This window comes from Bos taurus, chromosome 13, assembly GCF_002263795.3.
Source record: "Bos taurus isolate L1 Dominette 01449 registration number 42190680 breed Hereford chromosome 13, ARS-UCD2.0, whole genome shotgun sequence".
Classification (NCBI taxonomy): Eukaryota; Metazoa; Chordata; class Mammalia; order Artiodactyla; family Bovidae; genus Bos; species Bos taurus.
The window spans coordinates 7,783,692-7,808,147 of record NC_037340.1 but is presented as its reverse complement, the minus strand read 5'-3'; the positions used below and the strand labels follow the sequence as shown (position 1 = coordinate 7,808,147).

General features: G+C 36.7%; 1 protein-coding gene and 1 long non-coding RNA gene across 4 annotated transcripts in view; both read right to left on the bottom strand.

Annotated features, from left to right (window-relative positions):
* The window catches only part of MACROD2 (mono-ADP ribosylhydrolase 2), a 2,330,645-nt gene that overhangs the window by 2,075,090 nt on the left and 231,099 nt on the right, over positions 1-24,456 (bottom strand).
* Positions 19,513-24,456, bottom strand: part of LOC132346873 (uncharacterized) — a 31,045-nt gene continuing 26,101 nt past the window's right edge. The window contains exon 2 of the long non-coding RNA XR_009496831.1: positions 19,513-19,821. This is a non-coding gene — a long non-coding RNA (uncharacterized lncRNA). The remainder of the gene's footprint in view (positions 19,822-24,456) is intronic.

Genomic DNA, 24,456 nt, shown 5'->3' with positions numbered 1-24,456 from the left:
TACAAGCTGCCTCCTTGCGGCCTAATCTGGCCCCTCCACAGGGATGTGTAAAAAGTGCAAAGTCTAGAAAGGTGTCATTTTTTTTTTGCCCTGGCTCTGTCTAGCATATGCTGTCACGGAAGTGTTCATCATAGACTTGATGTCATTCTATATGGAACACACACAGAGCTTTCCTGAGCTTACATATGCTTGCTAATTTTCCTCACACAAAGACTAATGAAATGGGATATGTTCTCCAGCATGTTGTTTAAAACAGTCCTGGTTTCCCATGAAAGAAGTAAATTGGGACAATCTACCCACTTAAGAGTTAAGTTCTTAACTGCTTTTGAGTCAGAAGTTTGTCTATTATACCTACAATTCTCCCAGTGTCAGAAATCCCCAGGAGAACTCTTGACCAAAGCAAATAACTGAACTGTGTTTTCTTTAAAACAGGCAATACCAGAGTACGTATCATGAATCTTCATCTGCATTCATCAACAAGGGAGAATAACAGCATGAGAGGGTCTAGGCAAAAAAAAAAAAAAAAAAAAGAAAAGAAAAGCTTTCCTAACATAGTTTAGACACATGTTTTCAATCAAATTAACCAGCTGACAGTCTTTATAGTGAATTTATAGATGAAAAAGTAAAAGACAAGAGAAACAGCTAAATGGTTAGCTAAAAAGACAGAAAGCAAGGGAATTATTAAGTTTCCGGTTAACTTCACTTTGTTTCAAACTGAATGTATATCAATGTCACCTAAGATTAGTATTCTGCCCTATGCAAAAGAACGTAAAACCTAAGTTTTATCACAAGAGATGCAGCATACAGATTATGGTCTGTATGCAAAATTCAGTTAATACAGTGAATTGAAAAACTTTCTCTGCAGACTCTTAAGCTGGAGAGGAGTCCTCAGCATGTCTCCAAAGATGGCCCCCCAACAAGCCAAAACATACCCCCAATACACATGGAGGCCAATGCACTTTATATTTGGGGTCATACATAGTTGCCTCAAGTTAAGAAGAGATTTCTTGCTTAAAAAAAATGTAATTCATGATAGAGAGAGGAGATGAAGTTGTTTTTACTTGGTTTTTACTGTTTGGTTTGAAAATTTAATAAAACAATTTTTAAAAAATGGACAAAAATCCTTCTTTTGAAAGAAATGCTCTAAACACTAAGGATGTGATTGTAATGAAAACCTATGAGCTCATGTCCCTTGAATTGGACAAACTTTTTTACATTGCTTTACATGCTTGCAGTAGGAAAGGTGTAAGTTTTCTCCACTTAGGCATTACATAAAGCTCAAATCAATAGTACATGAGGGTAAAGAAAGAGTTCCATTTCTATTTTTCACAAAGATGACATCAGCTGACCATTTTTAGAAGAAATAACTGAACGATTAACATCTGAATGTTATCTGCCATCCAAAAGAACACTTTTACAGTTAAAGTAAATAAACTTATTTAAATGCTTTATGTTACGTATATACGTGGCCAAAGTCTCCTTTAGAGCTACACTCACTGTCTCTAGAGTAGACATGCATACTTCTGCTGGCGTATCTGATCCAACATGATTTAAATTCAAGGTTATATTTATTTTTCAAACACTACATGTAAAAAAAATGACAAGGTATTTCCAAAGTCTAAATTCTAAATTCATGAGTTTCTGGGCCTTTTTAGAAATGTCTGATGTCCAGAAAGGAAGTCTGTTATTTTTCAAAGTACTTAATATAGAAACAGAAAATAATTGTTATCAGATAAGAAGGCTATTCCAAAATTTTGAACTAAGACAACTAATAAATGAAATTGCATGTCACTTTGAAGAAGTCAGGTAAAAGCTAAAAATAGAGAACATCCAAATTTTCATCTCCTCAACATTCAGGATAGAATTTAATCACCTTTAATCTGTCTTTTACCATTTACACTGCATGTCTTTTGATTTTAACACAAATGACAATGGTTACTAAGATGTAACTTTAAGCAGTCTCAATGTTCAAATGAATAGTAAGGTTTATGACATCTATAGTTCAATTCAGTTCAGTCGCTCAGTCGTGTCCGACTCTCTGCGACCCTGTGAATCGCAACACGCCTACTGTAGGTCCTAATATAAACTGAAATACATTTTGTGAAACAATCAATTTGGGTTACCTCTGTTAAGTTTATACAAAAGAATATGATTAGATAATGGTATTAGCAAAGTATGGGCAAAATTAAAGACTAAATGCAAAGACTTGTTTTCACCCATTTTCCCTTTTGCCTCAGGGCCTTCTCCCTTAAATGGAAGCCCCACGCTCCAATCAACTCCAGTATATCATTCCACAGCTTAGAGTTCAAGAATCACTTGGTTCAGGAAAGCCCTCCCTGACCTTTCTAAATAGGTAACTACCCTTCATAAGCATTCATGTCATCATGCAACTTCACTTCAAAGCAATGGTGAGAGCCACAGTCTATTTATCTATGTATATGTAGCTTGATAAATGTCTGCTTATCCACCACACTGTGTGCCCCCATTTCTGCCATGTTTCTGTATTCGTGACCCATTGAATCCCCAAGCACTGATAAGCGATCATAAAGGAAATTTTCTATCCCCCCCAAAAAAATCATATACCAATCTGAACAAAAATAAGATCATCATTTAAAACTTCTGCAGTTAAACCGCATACATTTTCAGTTCTCTTTTCAACTGTATATTCACTTTGGGCCCAGATATAATCCATTGAGTAAGCTGATATTTCCCTTTAACAAATTTGTCAAGAAGATGTCATTTAATAACAAAAATAGGCAAATATATATAAAGCCCTAAAAGAAAAATATACTCTAGAAAATAACTATTCATATTAATTCTTCAAAGAGTAAAATAGTTTAAAAAGAAACTTCTACAAAAAAACCAGAAGGTAAATACAAATTGATTCTAGCCCAAATAGAAAACTTTGGGGCCAAATTCAAGTCCAAATAGAAACTATGAGGAGTTAAACTTCTCATAACACATATATTCAATATATTTTAAAAGCACAGATAGAAAGCAATATTTACCATGTCATATAAGCCAAAGAAAGGGTAATAACAGACCATTAATTACGCATATGAGGTGGGAGAGAACTGGGTGATAAGATTACAAGAAGAATCAGATGACTGATGCTTTTTACATATTTATGAAGCCAGAAAACATATTTATATTAACAAACCAGGTAGTGACATCAATGCTAATGCTTTTTACCAGTCCTAACCAATGTATCTGAATGTTAACTAATTTTCAGTGTTCCAGAACTGCCAGAGACCTCAGTAGTTAATTTTTTTCTCAAAAAAAGCCTGTCATGTGTGCTTCAGTGAAAATTTCCTGAACATAAAATTGGTTTCTCAAAGCATCTTAATTGTCCTGACCTATAATTTAGACTCTAGAGGACAAGAAGGCTTCCCTGGTAGCACCACTGTTAAAAGAATCCGCCTGTAATGTGGGAGACCTGGGTTCAATCCCTGGTTTAGGAAGATCCCCTGGAGGAGGGCATGGCAACCCACTCCAGTATTCTTGCCTGGAGAATCCCCATGGACTGAGGAGCCTGGTGGGAGACAGCACATGGGGTCACAAAGAGTCTGGCACAACTGACTGACACAGGGCACAAGAAAGAGTTAAAAGCAGACTGAGAAGAGAAAAACACAGGAAAATTTTAGTTCTGAAAGGCAATGTCTACTGCAATTTTTCTCCTTTAGAGGGACCATGCCATACAGGAAATTTAGAAGAAAAAAGAGCAAGCTGCAAACGGACAACTGCCTTATCCTAAGTTATCAATAATAAAGATGAAGAAGACGCAAAAGAAGTGGGAAAGACTGTAAGACTTCCCCAAAGAAAATTAATCAAGTGATATTTCTATTATATACCATAATACCTATATTCTAAAACGGGAAGTCAACTTTAATAAACAATATAGCAGATTTTTAAAATCATTATCAATTAACATGAACTTCATGAATAAGAAAGGATAAATAAAAGCAAGAATAATTTGGAAATAAAACATCAAATAACAAACACATTTTAATGCTCTGATCAAGTGAAACAGTGAACAAAACCAACATGACAGAAACATCCACCTTTTTTGCCTTCGGTACCTGATGCCAGTGTAAACTTAGGGATTAATTTTACTTTCACTTATGGCTATCTTTTTCAAAATATAAAATTGAAATGGCCATTTCAATTTTCAATTTCAATTTCAATTTCCCTAATAAAATCATTAGGGAAAGTTGACAAAATGAGGGGAGGTATCTCAAAACCTTTATGATTGTTTCCTTTTTCTTTCTTTTTTTGCTATTAATAAATGTGGATGGTGGATATATGGTATTTTCTAAATCTTAGCATCTGACCATGATAAAAAAAAAATTTGTGGATTCACCTCTCAAATATTATTTCTATAGGAATATAAAGGTTTTAGGGCTTCCCTTGTAGCTCAGTTGGTAAAGAATTTGCCTGCAGTGCAGGAGATCCGGGTTCGATCCCTGGGTTGTGAAGACCACCTGGAGAAGGAAATAGCAACTCACTCCAGCATCCTTGCCTGGAAAATCCCATGGACAGAGGAGACTGGCTACAGTCCATGAGGTCACAAAGAGTCAGGCACGACTGAGAGACTAACTCTTTCTTTCGTTCTTATATAGGTTTTACCCTGCTTTTAGGTGATACAGATTATGTAGGTTATAATCACTATTGTGCCCTAATCTTATATCCTTTATTCATTTAACGTCACAGACTGTATTCCTCAAACATAGCTCAGGTAAAATCCCCCATCCCACAGACCCCTCCTACAACGTGACTCTGACTCATGGAAAGCAGGATCTATATGTTCCCTTCCTTTGAGTCTTGGCTGGCCTGTAACTACGGTGGAAGTGATAATACAGCTTCTACAGCTAATTTTGTCTGGTTCCTGTGGAAAGCTTGCTCCTGGAGCTCCCCCACCGTGCCATGAGTGAGGCCAAGCTGCCCACAGAGAGGCCACATGGAAGGGGCCCAAGGACTCCCTGAGCCAAAGATGAGCAACCTAGTTCATGCCCAGCATCAATTTAACAGCCATGTAGGAGAGCAATCTTAGAAGAAAGCTCTAGCCAACAGCTGAGTCACCCTGGTGATGCCACTTAGAACAGAGAAGAGCCTTCTCCAACACGCTCTGCCCAAATCACAGAATCATATGTTAAATAAATTACTATTGTTTTTAAAGATTTGGGATAATCTGTAACACAGGGACAGATAAGCAGATTTGTAAGATTTAGTTTATATCAGTTTATACTATATTATAATCTAATAAATGCATGTACAATGATTTGACATTTCTGAACACTGGATATTTTTAGGGTTGTTTCCTACAGCTTTTCCTTGTACTTAAAAGAAGTAAGTCAAATTTGTAAAGATTTAGGACATAAAAGACACCTATTTCTGAAACAGATCATAAGAAAACATTGGCTTTAATATCTCAACTGCCTAAAATAAAATTTCTAAAGCATGTTAAACTCTAGCAGAAATAATTTGGAGAAAAAGATTAGCTTTAATCATTTAAAACTGCATGAGTTCCACCCTTAAATATGTAATTTTGTAAAATAACTATATTTTACTGTAGTCTTCTGACACAAAAAGACTAACTCTCCCCAAAATATGACTATTTCAAAGACTATTCTGTCTTAATTTCTGGATCTAATATTTCTAAATCAAAATAAATATGAAACAGAAATAAAAATTCACCTGGCAGATAGTCTAGTGTGCATGCATGCACACTTCAGTCGTGTCCGACTCTTTGTGACCCTATGGACTGTAGCCCGCCAGGCTCCTCTATCCGTGGGATTTTTCCAGGCAAGAATTCTGGAGTGGGTTGCCATTTCCTACTCCAGAGGATCTTTCTGACCCAGGGTACAAACACATATCACTTAGGTCTCCTGAATTGGCAGATGGGTTCTGTGCCTCTAGCGCCACCTGGTAAGCTCAGAATTTCAGACGGGGTCCAAAAGCCATTCCATGATAAAGCACCAAAATGGTACTCCCAGACTCCAGAGAGTTATCCATTAATACAAATTCTGGCTCTCTCTCACTATCCATCTCCCCCAAACTCTCCTTCAGTAGCTCTCAAAGATGGGAGTCCTTGGTTGTTGATATTTTACCATACTCTGCCTTCCCAGACCCCCACCTCCAGAGGGGGTCTCACCTCCCCTTTACAGTTGATTCTTCGGCTGAGCCCTAAGTCCTGTGCTCCCGCCCTAGGGATACTTAGCTACCACTCTTAACTTCTCCTTCTCAATAGGTTTATGGTTTAATGTTACTTTTACTGTAATTTCTCACATGCCACTAACTCTTTCAAGTGTTTACAAGTCTTTGATTTTAAAAACAACTCTTTTGCCCCCATTCCTCTTCTAGGTTTTATTTTATTTCTTACATCCCTTGTCTTGCCTATTTTTTCAAATAAACATACAAAGCCTTCTACTTCCACTTTCTGCAGTCTAGTTTCTCCCCCAACGCCTTTGTTGCCACATCCAGAGACTCATTTTCATGTTCCTTCACTCTTCGGCTGCAGCAGCTCCTTTTTTTTCTTGAAACTTTGTGTAGCTTCCATAGCACCCTGCCATCTCAGCTCTTTTCTTTACCATTTGGATCTCTTTCCTGCTTTAGTCTCTTAATGATGCTCTTCCTCTGTAAAGATAACCTCCTAGTATGCCAAGCAGAGTGGGCTTCTCCTCCACAGACAGCCCTTTGAGATCATTCATTCTCCTAATTTCTTTGCTATGACTCCCTAATCTTTATCTCTAATCCTAATTTATTCTTGATATTATACCTATGTCCTTCACCACTAATTAGATATTTACTCTTAAATTCCCTAACATCACAAAGTGCTGAAAAAACATTCTCTTCCTTGCCACCTACTTATTCCTCCAGAAACAACAGAAACTCTTGATTTAGTCTATTATTTATAATCTACTACTCAATTTAGTCACTCAGTCATGTCCAGCTGTTTGCAACCCCGTGGACTGCAGCACACCAAGATTCCCTGTTCATCACCCCGTTCGGGAGCTTGCTCAAACTCACGGCCCTCAAGTCAGTTATGCCATCCAACCATCACATCCTTTGTCATCCCCTTCTGCTCCTGCCTTCAATCTTTCCCAGAATGAGTATCAGGGTCTTTTCCAATGAGACAGTTCTTCCCACCAGGTGGCCAAAGTATTGAAGTTTCAGCTTCAGCATCAGTCCTTCCAATGAACACCCAGGACTGATCTTCTTTAGGATGGACTGGATGGATCTCCTTGCAGTCCAAGGGACTCTCAAGAGGCTTCTCCAACACCACAGTTCAAAAGCATCAATTCTTTGATGGTCAGCTTTCTTTCTACTACTACTAGGTGATATTTGAAGTATTTTTAAAATAAAGTATAGAAGATTGAAATACACATAAAATGTTAATTTATGTCATGAGAGGGTATAAGTAAGTATGTCAAAAATAACTTATTAATCAATCTTTGAAAATACTCTGAAAAATAAAAAAATATTTCAAAGCATGATTATATAGATATGTACATATATATACAAATACATTACAAATATTAGAAAAATCAGTTCAGTTCCAAATTTTTTCAGCAAATCTTGAATCTCTGAATTATATTTTCTTTCACATATTCTGAGTACCAAGATATGCATAATTATGTGAAATTAGAACTATGGCAGTTTTAATGGAAAATTCAAAATCACTTAAGTTAAAGTTTGATTTTATATATTTTTAATAGTATGTAAAAATGTAAATTGCAATTGGGGTACAAAATATTCTAAAGTCAGCTGTCAGATAAGATTACAATTTTCAAAGGAAGTATCTGAAAACTTTAAGACTATTAAATCCTTCATCTATACTATTTTAAGAGTCAGTATTTGGAGATTAACATAATAAAGACCCAGGAGTAGATTCTGGGGACAGCTTCTACAGGTGGTGAAGCTCCAACCCTTAATAAAAGGGAGGGGTGTGTGGGTGTCTGCTCCTTGCCTCTCCGTTTCATTTATGATCCCCAAAGTTACAGAGTGACAGGGGTATTCATGGCGTCTGACTTTACCTGGAGAATGCAAAAAGTGAGAGAGGGATTATTCATTTGCTCTGATGGCAAGAATTGTGCAATGGAATCAGCCTGTTCTCCTAGAAATTTTTTTATTAAAGAAAGTGTTTCCCATAAGCCACATGTGGACCACATTTGATAGAGTGCTGGTGTGGAGTCATATGAAGTCTGATTCAAGACAGCCACCTAGAGAGAATGTGAGGCCTCAGGAGAAACTGTAGGTGTCACCACGAGGTGCATATAGACCTACCAGCCAGAATCAGGATATATGTATTTCCTTTTGGCGAAGGGAACAGAAGATGAGGAAGAAACAGCCCACAAGAAAGAATCAACTTTAAACATGACTTCAGTTTAAAACAATACTAGTCAGGTAAAAACTTCTATTGTTCTCTTATCTCTTCTTTGGACTTCCCTGTTGGCTCAAACAGTAAAGCGTCTGCCTACAACACGGGAGACCCAGGTTTAATCCCTGGCTTGGGAAGATCTCCTGGAGAAGGAAATGGTAACCCACTCCAGTATTCTTGCCTGGGGAATTCCATGGATGGAGGAACCTGGTAGGCTACAGTCCATGTGATCGCAAAGAGTCTACACAACTGAGCAGCTTCCCTTATCCCTTCTTTACCACTCTTCACAGCTGGCCCTGACCTTCTTCCCCACACACAGGCAACTGCCCTGCAATACATCCAGTTCGGAAGAGAAAAGAAGCTTCAACTTTCAATCAGGTTTGCAGGTTTGATTATTACACAGAACTGCTAGACTAGTAAGTACTGAACTGAGACTACTTGTGATTTAAGACCATATTTATATGTGTTCTATCACTACCTAAGAGTGACCTGAAAGTCACTGACTTACATGAGCTCTATCGAAGAGCCGGGGAAACTGGGCCTACTGCAGACAGAGAATGTCACGACTATACACCACAAACTCTGTGGTCAAAGAGAGGTTATATACTCATACTTGCATGCACACTCACACGTGAGATAAAATGCATATAAAACTACACTGTGGTGTTAATTCTTCAAATTTCACCTAATAAATTTTGTATTTCAAATTTTGGTTAAGATACATTATGAAAATGTGATGTACTTTAAATGTATTTCAAAGAAATTCTAAAGCTCAAAATTTTCATTTTTAAAATAGGAGAATTTGTAAAAGGATTCATTATCAAGTATTAACTGCCTCTCTGTTAGAAAAGAAAGAAAACTAAATATGGGATTCAATAGATAAATTATCTTGATTGATGAACACATTCAAGTTGTATTTTAAAATAACATTTGTGAAAGCAAGTCCTGAGACAGATAAGCAAAACTAAGGAGTCCTTTTTAGAAAAGATTTAAAACAATTTATAGAAACAGTATAACAAAGGTATTCACGTGAGAGATATTATTTAAAGAACAGGTTTACCCTGGTTTTTTAAAATCCCAAATGCCCCATCCATTCAAAGATATGTGCTTTCTTATCCATCTCAGTGAGATGATTTATAATCCCATCACAGGGCTTAATTTCCTTTTACCAAGTCCATGGCATGCACAGCAATAGACTGTGGAAACAGTTCATTAGACAGGCTTACATTGGGGCTTGTTTGTATTACCAATACTTGGAGAGAATGAATTTAGATGAGATGCAAAATAAAAAGGCAAATCATGGACAAATTGAAAATTAATCATTCAAAACACTGATAGTTGTATACTTTATGATACATAGGAGATAGCAGCCTTAACAGTTACTGAAGAAAAGTATTTAACATTTGCAATTTTATCAATGGTTATATAACATTAGAAAAAAGGAAACTTTCACTATCACATTTTAAACACCAGGTAATCCTACTTTACTGATTTTTTGCAAAAACCCTTCAGAGGGTTTTGTGTGCAATGATAATTTTCACAGATACAATTATTTTTTATGACTAATCTTTTTCTCTTATGTTGAACAAGTTTGTGTAATAATACTTTTTGACTCTTCTCATATTTGCATGTAGCTAGTTCACTCAAATATACAGAAAATAATTTTATTGTTTCTTCCTTTTCCCTAACAACTAATTATATGGTATGTGAGTTGTCAACCTTCCTTCTTTCTTCTTTAGCTTGTCTATTTATCTTTGAAATTTCCACAGCATTCACAACACAGAGGACAAGAACATCTGTGTACATGTTTTCAGTCTACTATGTAACTTCTTCAGTGAACAGGAACAATTTATTTATAACCCTCATCACTCTAGCTCAATGTTTTACACAAATTACACTCCAAATGCGTATTTGATGACTTACCCTAAGATACAAGGCCCCTTCCTTTCTGGACCTGAACCCCAGTCCTTCCAAAGTCAGCATTCCCACTCCTAAGTACCTACCTGGACTTCTGGCCATTACCGGCAGTGACACCCTGATGGTGCTACCTTCTGTGTCCTTTCCAAGGTCTGCATTGTAACATTAGGCTCCTTCATCAATAATGGTCAATGGCCTAAACTTCGAACAGACTCCTGAGGTGAGTCTCTCTACCAACGGTCTACTCTGCAACCTTCCCATGAGTCCTCGCCACAATCCAGTAGACTGTTCCCCACATGCCCGGTCAGATTCATCCCATCCCAAACCGAAGAATGCCTACAGAAAGGCATTCCGCACCTTCAACGAATGGAGGATTTTTACCAGCCTCATTTCCAAAACTTGTTTATGATTCAGGCAAATGTATTCCTCATTATATTTAATCAATTAGATCTTTTTAAAGATTTCATTTATGTATTTTGTGTTGGCTGCCCTGGCTCTGTGCTGCTGCCCAGGCTTTCCTCTGGATGCGGGGAGGAGGGGAGGTTTTGGGGGGCGACCCTCTAGCTGTGGTGCACAGGCTTCTCATTGCGGCGGCTTCTGCTGTTGCCGAGCACAGGCTCTAAGGTGTGTGGCCTCAGGAGTTGAGGGCCCCAGGCTCTAGAGAACAGGCTCGATGGCTGTGGTGTGTGGGCTTAGCTGCTCTGCAGCACGTGGGATCTTTCCAGGCCTGTGAATCAGTGTCTCCTGCATTGGCAGGGGGATTCCTTACCACTGTGCCACCAGGGAAGCCCCTAAACATTACTTACAGGGTACTTACAGCATCAAATATGAACACAAAATTAAACTCTTTCTATTTCTTAATTATATTTTATGAGTTTATCTGTCCAGATCAGAAAACAATTCTTTTAGATTCTCAGAAACAACTGACTAAAATAAACCATATAGTTAGTACTATTTATTGTTTGTATAGAAATACCTAATTACAAACATTTTTACTTTTAAAATTTATAATTTCCAATCTAAAACATTTTTAAGGAGAAATTTTTTCCCAAAAAATTTTTTTCCCAATGTTTCCCATATTTTCATGTATCTATTCACACTAAACTCCAACTCGAGTCTATAAATTCCACCACCAAATGGTTCATTTGATAAGATGCACAGTCTTAACACTGTTGGAAGACTATCATCTCTTTAAAAAAGGTAATGCACAACTGCAGGTCTCTATACTTATCAAGAATACTATTATAAAAGTACACAAAGACAACCTTTTAAATACAAGTTTCTTCAAAAAAAATGTTTCTATCTTACTTCTGCCCATTTCATTTCAAGGTAACTTTTCTATTTCAAAGTTTAGTTATACTGCCAACATGTTTAGGATTCCAGAACTGCCATTCTATGTTCCCAAACCTACTGTTATATATTTTTCAACAAGAGATCACTATCCTGCAGAAAGCACCCTATATTGAAAAATATTCTTCAGAACAAAAAAAGTTAGAATATTCAATATTGGAGACTGAAGAGATACATGTAATCCAATGCACTTCTTAAATGCTTTGTTAATGGGCTGAACTCATTTCATTTCTATTGACTCAAACTATTTCATTTGCATCACTGTAGTAAATTTGCAGACAGAAACCATAAGAGTGACAACTTTTTACAGAAATTTATACAGAAACTGTACAACAAAACGTTAAATACAAAATATATTGGATTGATCTCATACTATTGGTCTTAACAACCATGTATTCAGGATTTACAACATGCCAAGTATTCTATCGAGCACTTCCTAGGTATATTACTTGAGTGTCATAGAAACTCAGTGTTGTAGGGATTATTGATTCCATTTTACAGATGAATGTGCTAAAGTAAAAAGGGCAACAAATAGCAAAACAATTGGTAAAGAAATGTGGATTTAAACTAACATCACTCTGATGTTTTTGTTCAGTAGCTAAGTCGTGTCCAACTCCTTGCTACCTCATGGACTGCAGCACACCAGATTTCTCTGTCCTTCACTATCACCCAGAGTTTGCTGAATTCATGTCCATTGATTTAGTGATGTTATCTAATCATCTTATACTCTGCTGTCCCCATCTCCTTTTGCCTTCAATATTTCCCAACATCAGCGTCTTTTCTAATGAGTCGGCTCTTCAGATCAGGTGGCTAAAGTACTGAAGCTTCAGCTTCAGCAACAAATGTTTCAATGAATATTTGGGGTTGATTTCCTTTAGGATTAACTGGTTTGATCTCCTTATAGTCCAAGGGACTCTCTAAGAGTCTTCTCCAGTGCCACAACTAAAAAATATCAATTCTTTCTGGCTTACTTCACTCTGTATAATAGGGTCCACTTTCATCTACCTCATTAGAACTGATTCAAATGTATTCTTTCTAATGGCTGAGTAATACTCCATTGTGTACATGTACCACAGCTTTCTTATCCATTCATCTGCTGATGGACATCTAGGTTGCGTCCATGTCCTGGCTATTATAAACAGTAAGAAAAACACCAATACAGTATACTAATGCATACATATGGAATTTAGAAAGATGGTAACGACAACACTGTATGCGAAACAGCAAAAGAGACAAAGATGTATGGAACAGTCTTGTGGACTCTGTTGGTGGCGGGGGGGATGATTTGGGAGAATGGCATTAAAACATGTATAATATCATATAAGAAATGAATTGCCAGTCCAGGTTCGATGCAGAATACAGGAAGCTTGGGGCTGGTGCACTGGGATGACTCAGAGGGATGGTATGGGGAGGGAGGTGGGAGGAATGTTCAGGATGGGGAACACATGTACACCTGTGGCGGATGCATGATGATGTATGGCAAAACCAATACAATATTGTAAAGTAAAAAAAAATAATAATAATATAAAAACTTTTAAAAAAATCAGTTCTTCGGCGCTCAGTCTTCTTTATGGACCAACTATCACACTGGTGCACAACTATTAGAAAAACCACAGCTCTGACTCCACAGACCTTTGTCAGCAAAGTGACATCTCTGCTTTTTAATATGCTGCCTAGGTTTGTCACTGCTTTCCTTCCAAGGAGCAAGTGTCTTTTCATTTCACAGCTGCAGTCATGGTCTGTCTGCAGTGATTTCAGAGCCCAAGAAAATAAAATGTGTCTCTGCTTCCGCTTTTTACCCTTCTATCAGCCAGAAAGTGATGGGACCAAATGCCATGATCTTAGTTTTTGTTTTTGTTTTTAACTGATGGCCCTCCCTCATACACATAATGTAACCCTTTCAAGGTTTCAAGGCTCACAGTTAATTTTTTTTAATTTTTAAAAAAAATTTTTATTAGTATTATTTGTACTTTACAATATTGTATTGGTTTTGCCATACATCAACATGCATCCGCCACAGGTGTACCTGTGTTCCCCATCCTGAACCCCCCTCTCACCTCCCTCCCCATACCATCCCTCTGAGTCATCCCAGTGCACCAGCCCCAAGCTTCCTGTATTCTGCATCGAACCTGGACTGCAATTCATTTCTTATATGATATTATACATGTTTTAATGCCATTCTCCCAAATCATCCCCCCACCTCTCACAGAGTCCAAAAGACTGTTCTATACATCTTTGTCTCTTTTGCTGTTTCGCATACAGTGTTGTCGTTACCATCTTTCTAAATTCCACATATATGTGTTAGTATCCTATATTGGTGTTTTTCTTTCTGGCTTACTTCACTCTGTATAATAGGGTCCAGTTTCATCTACCTCATTAGAACTGATTCAAATGTATTCTTTTTAATGGCTGAGTAATACTCCATTGTGTATATGTACCACAGCTTTCTTATCCATTCATCTGCTGATGGACATCTAGGTTGCTTCCATGTCCTGGCTATTATAAACAGTGCTGTGATGAACACTGGGGTACACGTGTCTCTTTCCCTTCTGGTTTCCTCAGTGTGTATGCCCAGCAGTGGGATTGCTGGGTCATATGGCAGATCTATTTCCAGTTTTATAAGGAATCTCCACACTGTTCTCCATAGTGGCTGCACTAGTTTGCATTCCCACCAACAGTGTAAGAGGGTTCCCTTTTCTCCGCACCGTCTCCAGCATTTATTGCTTGTAGACTTTTGGATCACAGCCATTCTCTGGCATGAAATGGTACCTCATTGTGGTTTTGATTTGCATTTCTCTGATAATGAGTGATGTTGAGCATCTTTTCATGTGTTTGTTAGCCATCTGTATGTCTTCTTTGGAGAAATGTCTATTTAGTTCTTTGACCCATTTTTTGATTGGGTTGTTTATTTTTCTGGAATTGAGCTGTAGGAGTTGCTTGTATATTTTTGAGATTAGCTGTTTGTCAGTTGCTTCATTTGCTATTATTTTCTCCCATTCTGAAGGCTGTCTTTTCACCTTGCTTATAGTTTCTATTGTTGTGCAGAAGCTTTTAATTTTAATTAGATCCCATTTGTTTGTTTTTGCTTTTATTTCCAATATTCTGGGAGGTGGGTCATAGAGGATCCTGCTGTGATGTATGTCGGAGTATGTTTTGCCTATGTTCTCCTCTAAGAGTTTTATAGTTTCTGGTCTTACTTTTAGATCTTTAATCCATTTTGAGTTTATTTTTGTGTATGGTGTTAGAAAGTGTTCTAGTTTCATTCTTTTACAAGTGGTTGACCAGTTTTCCCAGCACCACTTGTTAAAGAGATTGTCTTTTCTCCATGGTATATTCTTGCATCCTTTGTCAAAGATAAGGTGTCCATAGGTGCGTGGATTTATCTCTGGGCTTTCTGTTTTGTTCCATTGATCTATATTTCTGTCTTTGTCCCAGTACCATACTGTCTTGATGACTGTGGCTTTGTAGTAGAGTCTGAAGTCAGATAGGTTTATTCCTCCAGTTCCATTCTTCTTTCTCTAGATTGCTTTGCCTATTTGAGGTTTTTTGCATTTCCATACAAATTGTGAAATTATTTGTTCTAGCTCTGTGAAGAATACCGTTGGTAGCTTGATAGGGATTGCATTGAATCTATTGATTGCTTTGGGTAGTATACTCATTTTCACTATATTGATTCTTCTACTCCATTAACATGGTATATTTCTCCATCTATTAGTGTCCTCTTTGATTTCTTTCATCAGTGTTTTATAGTTTTCTATATATAGGTCTTTAGTTTCTTTAGGTAGATATATTCCTAAGTATTTTATTCTTTTCATCGCAATGGTGAATGGAATTGTTTCCTTAATTTCTCTTTCTATTTTCTCATTATTAGTGTATAGGAATGCAAGGGATTTCTTTGTGTTGATTTTATATCCTGCAACTTTACTATATTCATTGATTATATAATGAATATAGTAATTTTCTGGTGGAGTCTTTAGGGTTTTCTATGTAGAGGATCATGTCATCTGCAAACAGTGAGAGTTTTATTTCTTCTTTTCCAATTTGGATTCCTTTTATTTCTTTTTCTGCTCTGACTGCTGTGGCCAAAACTTCCAAAACTGTGTTGAATAGTAGTGGTGAAAGTGGGCACCCTTGTCTTGCTCCTGACTTTAGGGGAAATGCTTTCAACTTTTTACCATTGAGGATAATGTTTGCTGTGGATTTGTCATATATAGCTTTTATTATGTTGAGGTGTGTTCCTTCCATTCCTGCTTTCTGGAGAGTTTTTATCATAAACGGATGTTGAATTTTATCAAAGGCTTTCTCTGCATCTATTGAGATAATCCTATGGCTTTTATTTTTCAATTTGTTAATGTGGTGTATTACATTGATTGATTTGCGGATATTGAAGAATCCTTGCATCCCTGGGATAAAGCCCACTTGATCATGGTGTATGATCTTTTTAATGTGTTGTTGGATTCTGATTGCTAGAATTTTATTAAGGATTTTTGCATCTATGTTCATCAGTGATATTGGCCTGTAATTTTTGTGGCATCTTTGTCAGATTTTCGTATTAGGGTGACGGTGGCCTCATAGAATGAGTTTGGAAGTTTACCTTCCTCTGCAATTTTCTGGAAGAGTTTGAGTAGGATAGGTGTCAGCTCTTCTCTAAATTTTTGGTAGAATTCAGCTGTGAAGCAGTCTGGACCTGGGCTTTTGTTTGCTGGAAGATTTCTGATTACAGTTTCAATTTCTGTGCTTGTGATGGGTCTGTTAAGATTTTCTATTTCTTCCTGGTTCAGTTTTGGAAAGTTGTACTTTTCTAAGAATTTGTCCATTTCTTCCACATTGTCCATTTTCCTCTTCACTTTCTGCCATTAGAACAGCATCATCTGCATATCTGAGGTTGTTGATATTTCTCCCAGAAATCTTGATTCCAGCTTGTGATTCATCCAGCTGGGAATTTTGCATGATGTACTCTGCATAGGAGTTAAATGAGCAGGGTGACAACATACAGCCTTATTGTACCCCTTTCCCAATTTTGAACCAGTCCATTGTTCCATGTCCAGTTCTAACTGCTGCTTCTTGACCCACATACAGGTTTCTCAGGAGACAGGTCAGGTGGCCTGGTACTCCCATTTCTTTAAGAATTTTCCACAATTTGTTGTGATCCACAGTCAAAGGCTTTAGCATAGTCAGTGAAGCAGAAGTAGATGTTTTTTTCTGGAAATCTATTGCCTTCTCCATGACCCAGTTAATGTTGGCAGTTTGATTTCTGGTTCCTCTGTGTCTTTAAAACACAGCTTGTACATGTGGAAATTTTCAGTTCAGGTAATGCTGAAGCCTAGCTTGAAGGATTTTGAGCATAACCTTGCTAACATGTGAAATGAGCACAGTTGTATGGTAGTGTGAACATTCTCTGGCATTGCCCTTCTTTGGGATTAGAATGAAATCTGACCTTTCCCAGTCCTGTGGCCACTGTTGAGTTTTCCAAATTTGCTGACATACTGACCCAGTCTGATGCCAAAGTCTTAATGTCTAAAATACATTGCTTTCCTAAACCCACACTACTCCACAGTTATTTTTTTAAATGAAGACACTGTGGAAATATAAAATGTAAAATTTCACAATATTGAATTACTTTAATGTTGCTCTACATCAATAGCCATTCTCTTGGCTCCTTCCACAGTGAAGCATCTTAAGACTTTGGCTCAAGAGGACCAGAAAATCACTGGATAGGATGTAGGGCATATTAATTATCACCATCACAATGGGATATAGAATTACAAAAAGGTAGACTTTGCAGACACAGGGCTTAAAAATGCTTGGGCTTTGCTGGACAACTGGCATATATGAAAATGGTACATTCTCTATATAAAATAATAATGTACGGTCTATTAAAGCAATTTCAGAAGTGTGCATGTAAAACAGAGAATGCAGGCTGCCCATTCTAGGAAACTCCTAAACCCAACTGTAACAGAAGTTCTTCTTGCCAGCGTACAAGTGCCATAAGGAGCTGCCAAATGGTTTGCACTTATGTTCTAGGTGAAGCAATTTTACTTCTCTGTTGAACCACCTCTCTAGATAATTTAACTTTTCTTCTCTTACTCTCATCCCCTTCATGTAGCAACACTGGTACTATTCTCATCTGTCATAAAAGGAGGGCCTTTCATTCCTGGTCCTAAACAAATAGATAAAGTAAGTAAGTAACCAGCTCTGAAACACAGCAACAAGCCCACAAGGTATGTGGAAACTGGCAATGTCAGTCTATCTACTTATCTTAAGAGTGTTGGCCATTTAAAATAAGACAAGTAGGCGGGTTTATAAATAAAACAAGCAGGGAAGGTAAATCTATAATTTTCATAACAAGACAGAACTTTCAAATCTTTTGTCCAATCATTTAGCTGGCAGTGCCAGCAAAAATACAAGTTCTTATGATATATTCTAGGCTTTGCAAAGTCTCAGATCTAGGGTACAGTAATTTTAAAAAAAGAAAGAAAAGAAAAAGAAACATCATAAATTCAAGCATCATTAAAGTTTTCTGCCTGATAGAAAACATATACCAGAGCCCATTTGACTCATTAAAAAAGGAATCAATTCCCTTTTTTGATATGTTTTTCAATAATAACAAGTTATAATAACAAATTATAACAAGTGGCCTCAAGCTTGAACGAGACTGTCAGTTCCAGAGAGAATAGCTTACTGACTTATCCAATGGGCTACAAAGTTAGCAGCAAAGTTGGAATTTAAAAATTAGCCCCCTGGTGTCTTCACATTTACCTACCATGTCTAACAATATGGCCAGCAATTATTGGTAAGAAAGAAAGAATAAACATGTAGCACTGATATGTAGCAAGTGATGGAAAGTTCTTGAGATTAAGAAAATTGTATTCCATGAGACAAATCCAAATAGTGACAGGTTTCAAAAACATCGAGTAACTGTATTTGTTAATCACCCACTAATCTTTTTATCCTACTGTGAACCCTAGTATCATCCCTTTCAACTGTCAATATAGTTTCTTTTTAAAAAGTTTCAGATTACTCTGGCAGTGTATAAAGGAAGCACGTAGGAAAAATCTACAGGAAATATTTACGCATCTCCCAATGTTATGAAAAGTCAGGGATATAAGATCAACTGTTTCCAATATCCAGAAAGGCAATAACAACAACAACAAAATGTGTCTCATTTGGAAATGCACTCAGCCAACTCTTGGGTCATCTGGTGGTTGATGATCCAACGTGGTGGGGATATTTAGGGTTCCTTGCTTCTTTCTATTTTCTCTCCAGATGCTCATCTTTTTTCTTATTTTGGAGTTATTAGTTATCTTCATCACAGGGTGGAAGAAGAAATATTTGTCAAAATCAAATTTGTAAATTTTACCTTTTTGAGAAAAGTACAAATAGTAAACTTTCAAAGAAAAGTTGTGTTATTTCCTTATTATTTTAAAGATTATATTGTCTGTGTTAAATATTTCAACCACTTTCCATTGATAATCATGAACTACCTCTTGACACTTTTTTGGTCTGCTTCATCAGTTATATTTTTGAGTTGATCATTCTGCTTCTCTCCTTACAACATACAAACACAAGACTTCACAATGCCAATATAACTAGGGCTTCACCATTTGCTTTTTTTAAACTCTTTATTTTATATTGGAATATAGTTGATTAAAGGTATTATATTAGTTTCCATTGTCCAGCAAAGTGATTCAGTTATACATATACATTTATCTATTCTTTTTCAAAATCTTTTCCCATTTAGGTTGTTACATAATATTGAGCAGAGTTCCCTGTGCTTTAACAAGTATATTTGAGGAGAAGGTTGTGTAGGTACAGTAGGAGAAAAACATTTGATTAAAATTCAAACACAGAAAAGGGCAAATGAAAAATTAGAGATGAAGAAAAAGAAAGTTTATTCAAAAAGCAAAGAACACTGAGCTTAAAATGGCAATGTTGAAGTGCAGAATAAAATAAATAAATAAAGCAGACAATTACAAAACAAATACACCCACAGCTCTCTAAGATCTTAGAAAAACCTTTCAGTCACATTGGTGATGCGATGGTGACACAAGTCTTCACAAGGCAGAGGAAGTGTGCACTCCCTGGGGAGCAGCGCACTGACAGTAATCTTCGTGGCTCAAGTCTGAGGAAGCCCGATGATAATGACTGCTGAGAGTTTTAAGCGTCAACGATCTTGACTTGACAGGAAGAAAATTAGAAATCAAATTTAACTCATAGCAAGCATCATGTGTGTTGTCAACATTTACCGTAAATTTCTTTCCTCAAGTATCTTACGCTGGTCTCCTCCAGCTGGAGCTTTTGGTTACAAAATTCTGCTCTGTGGTCTGTAAGTAGGGACTGGCTACAGTTAGAAGAACTGGCAATACTTCCCACCTCAGAATGACAAGAAACCAGTGCAACCATTCAGTTTTCATTTAAAATGTACCTTTAACTTTCAAGTCCAAATTCTCTGTAACTTCACTGGATGGTTCTGTACATTTTCGCCATATCCATATAAACAGAACTTAAATTTCAAATCACTCAACTTCCCATAGAAACCTAAGTGTCAAATTTACTTTTAATGTTGAAAACAGGAAAAAATATTTTAAACATCATCTTGTTCTAATGTGTGTCTCAAACAAAACAAAATTTTACAAACAATGTGTCATAAATGACAATCTCCTTTAAAGACAGATTCACTGAATTACAAAATGAGCTAATTATGTAAGTTCTCTTTCAGTGGTGTGGGGTGGGCAGCTGGGAAAGGGAGTGATGAGGTAATAAGAAATTAGGTCAAACCATTAATTTGAGTATATAGGAGAAAGACACTGGAATTAAACTTGAAGTAGTTCACTGTTCAAAATAATCTCTTTCAGAATGGAATACATTAATCTATCAAACTTAATAAAACTTTTTTATTCTGTATTTTTCAATATATTTACTAGGTTTCTGGTTCAAAAAGCCTCTTATTCCTCCAAACAAATAAACAAATCACACACAAACATAAATGTAAAAAAATATTCAAATGTGTCTGCACTGGCCTGGAGTAACACACGAAAGAGTGTGCAGTAGAGGATTAAGCTAGAGAGAATGGGAATAAAGGGTATGGCATCAACAACCTCAGATATGCAGACAATACTACTCTAACGGCAGAAAGTGAAGAGAAACTAAAGAGGCTCTTTAAGAGGTTGAAACAGAAAGTGAAAAGGCTGATTTGAAACTCAACATTAAAAAAACTAAGATCATGCATCCAGTCCCATCACTTCACGGCAAATAGAAGAGGAAAATGTGGAAGCGGTGACGGTTTTTATTTCCTTGGGCTCCAAAATCACTGCAGACCATAACTGCAGTCATTACACGAAAAGATGCTTGCTCCTTGGAAGGAAAGCAATGACAAACCTAGACAGCATATTAAAAATGTCACTTTGCCCACAGAGGTCTGTATAGACAAAGCTATGGTTTTCCCTGTGGTGGTGGTGGTAGTTTAGTCATTAACTCGTGTCTAATTCTTGAGACCCCACAGACTATAGCCTGCCAGGCTCCTCTGTCCATGGGATTCTCCAGGCAAGAATACTGGAGTGGGTTGCCATTTTCTTCTCCAGGTTTTTCCTGTAGTCATGTACAGATGTGAAAGTGAAAGTCACTCAGTCGTGTCTGACTCTTTGCGACCCCATAAACTGTATAGTTCCTGGAATTCTCCAGGCCAGAATACTGGAGTGGGTAGCCTTTCCCTTCTCCAGGGCTCTTCCCAACCCAGGGATTGAACCCAGGTCTCCTGCATTGCAGGCGGATTCTTTACCAGATGAGCTGTGAGGGAAGCCCATAGATGTGTACAGATGTGAGAGCTGTATTATAAATAAGGCTGAGCACTGAAGAATTGATGCTTTCGAACTGTGGTGTTGGAGAAGACTCTTGAGAATCCACTGGACTGCAAGGGGATCAAATCAGTCAATCCAAAAGTAAATCAACCTTGAATGTTCATTGGAAGAATTGTTACTGAAGTTGAAGCTCCAATACTTTGGCCACCTGATGCAAAGAGACCTACTTATTGGAAAAGACCATGATGCTGGGAAAGACTAAAAGCAAAAGGAGAAGGTGGGAGCAGAGGATGAGATGGTTGGATGGCACCACCAACTCAATGGACGTGGATCTGAACACACTCCAGGAGACAGCAGAGGACAGAAAAGCCTGGCATGCTGCAGTCCTTGAGGTCGCAAAGAGTTGAACACAACTTAGCTACTGAAAAACAAGGAGAGAAGAGAAATAATCCACTTTTATGTGTACATATCTGGAGTGCTTTAATTTACTACAAAAGCATGTAACTTTTTTATAATAAAGAAATTTTTTATTAAAAAAAAAATAACATGTTTAAAAGAAAAAACTAGGGAATTCCCTGATGGTCCAGTGGTTAGCAATCTGCGCCTTCACTGTCAAGGGCACAGGTTCAATCCCTGGCTGGGGAACTATGATCCCTCAAGCTAGGCAGCCAAAAAATAAAAATAAACTAAAAGAAAAGAAGTTTTCATCTATTACAAAAGACTTTAATATAAGAAAAAATAAAACCAAAGTTTTAGAGGAATACATAGAATAAATTTGTTTAAATGTTTAAGTAGGAAAGATAGTATATAAAATCCAGCAGTCATAAATGAAAAAGACAACAATCACAATAACCTGAAAATTGTAAATCTGCATTAAAAATATCATAAAAAATTAAAAACAAGAAAGCATAAACAGGGAAAATATCTTCATCATATATGACAGATAAAAGACTAATTTGTACAATCCACAGAGTACACAAAATCAAGAAAAAATCATGGAAAGAAACAAGAAAGGCTATGGATAATCAGTTCATGGCAAAATAAAAACAAATAGTAAGGAAACCTGAAATATGATTAATCTCATATCCATCAAAAGAAATGCAAATCAAAATGCCAATAATATAGATATACAGATGGAACAACATAACAGAAATAAAGTAAGAAAGTACAGAAATAAAGCAAATATATACAGTCAACTCCTTTTCGACAAAAGGTATCCAAATCATGTAATAGGGAAAGAAGAGTACCTTCAGCAAATGGTTCTGGGAAAACTAAATGCTTACAGGAGAAAGAATGAAACCGAACCTGTATCTTATAATATATATAAAAATTACCTCAAAGAACAAAAATTACCTCCATGAACAAAGGTTCAAACATAAAACTTAAAACGATAAAACTCTTAGAAAAAAACATACAGGAAAATCTTCATAACTTTGGATTTGGCAATGGATTCTAAGATATAACAGCAAAAACATGAGTAGAAAAAGAAAAAAAATAAGATTTGATAAAAGTTAAAAAGTTTTATACATCATTTTCAAGAAAATTAAAAAGAAAACCTATAGGATGGGAGAAAATATTTGCAAGTCATATATCTGGTAAGGGTCTACTATCCAGAATACACAAAGAACATATATAACAATACAAAACTCAATTTAGTTTGAATAAATATTTCTCTAAAAAACATATACTTCTATTTGGTCAACAAGCACATGAAGAGATGCTCATCATTATTCATTTGGAAAGTACAAATAAAACTATTTACTCCCACTGGGACAGCTATGATGTAAAACAAACAAAGAAAGGAACAAGTATTAGTGAGGATGTGGAGAAACTGCAACTTTTGTATATTGCTTGTGAGAATGTAAAAGGATACAGTTCCTGTGGAAAACAGTTTAGCCGGCCCTCAAGAGGTTAAACAAAAATTTACCATTAGACACAAGCAATTTTGCAACTATGAATATAGTCAAAAAATGGAAAACAGATGATTAAACAAATACTTGTACACAAATATTCACAGCGGCACTATTCATAATTGCTAAAAGGTGCAAACGGTCATCAACGAATGAATGGAAAAACAAACATGGTATACCTATACGACAGAATATTATTCAGCCACAGATGAAGTCTTGATACACGCTACAATGCGGATGAAGCGCAAAAACATTATGCTCACGCATGAAAGCTAATACACAAAAGGACAAATATGATTCCACTTACATAAAACCCCTAGAAAAGATGAATCCATAAATACAGAAAGCAATCATTGGTTGACAGGGGCTAGGTTGTGAGGCGGGTAGAGAGGGAAGTGGGTAGTGACTGCTTTATCCATTTTGGGTGACGAAAATGTTTGACACTAAATGGACCAATGATCACACATCATGACTGTACTAAATGCCACTAAATTGTACACTTCAAATACTGAATTTTATATTATGTGAATCTCACCTCAATTAAAAATACACACACACACACCATTTTCATTTATCAGGCTGGAAAATAATAGAGTGACTATAAATTTATGTGGCTCAGCTGGTAAAGAATCTGCCTACAATGTGGGAGACCTGGGTTCGATCCCTGGGTTGGGAAGATCCCCTAGAGAAGGGAAATGCTACCCACTCCAGTATTCTGGTCTGGAGAATTCCATGGACCATACAGCCCATGGGGTCACAAAGAGTCAGACACGACTGAGCGACTTTCACTTTCACTTTTACAATTTAATATTATCCAGCAACTCCATTTCGTCCAGAGGAATCTGCCTTGCACTTTCCATAGGATGTCAAAACATAGCTACAAGTATGCTCATTGTAGACATTTGTATGATATGAATAACAAGAAACACCCTAAAATGTCCATCATTTAATAAATTATAATATGATGATACAACTGAAGTTCTAAGAGAATGTTTTATATCTGTATACGCTGTTTTACAATAAAATATCTATAAAATATTAAGTTTCAAAAAGTAAGGTTCAAGATTAACATTTGTATCATGATTCCAATTATCATGATCCCATT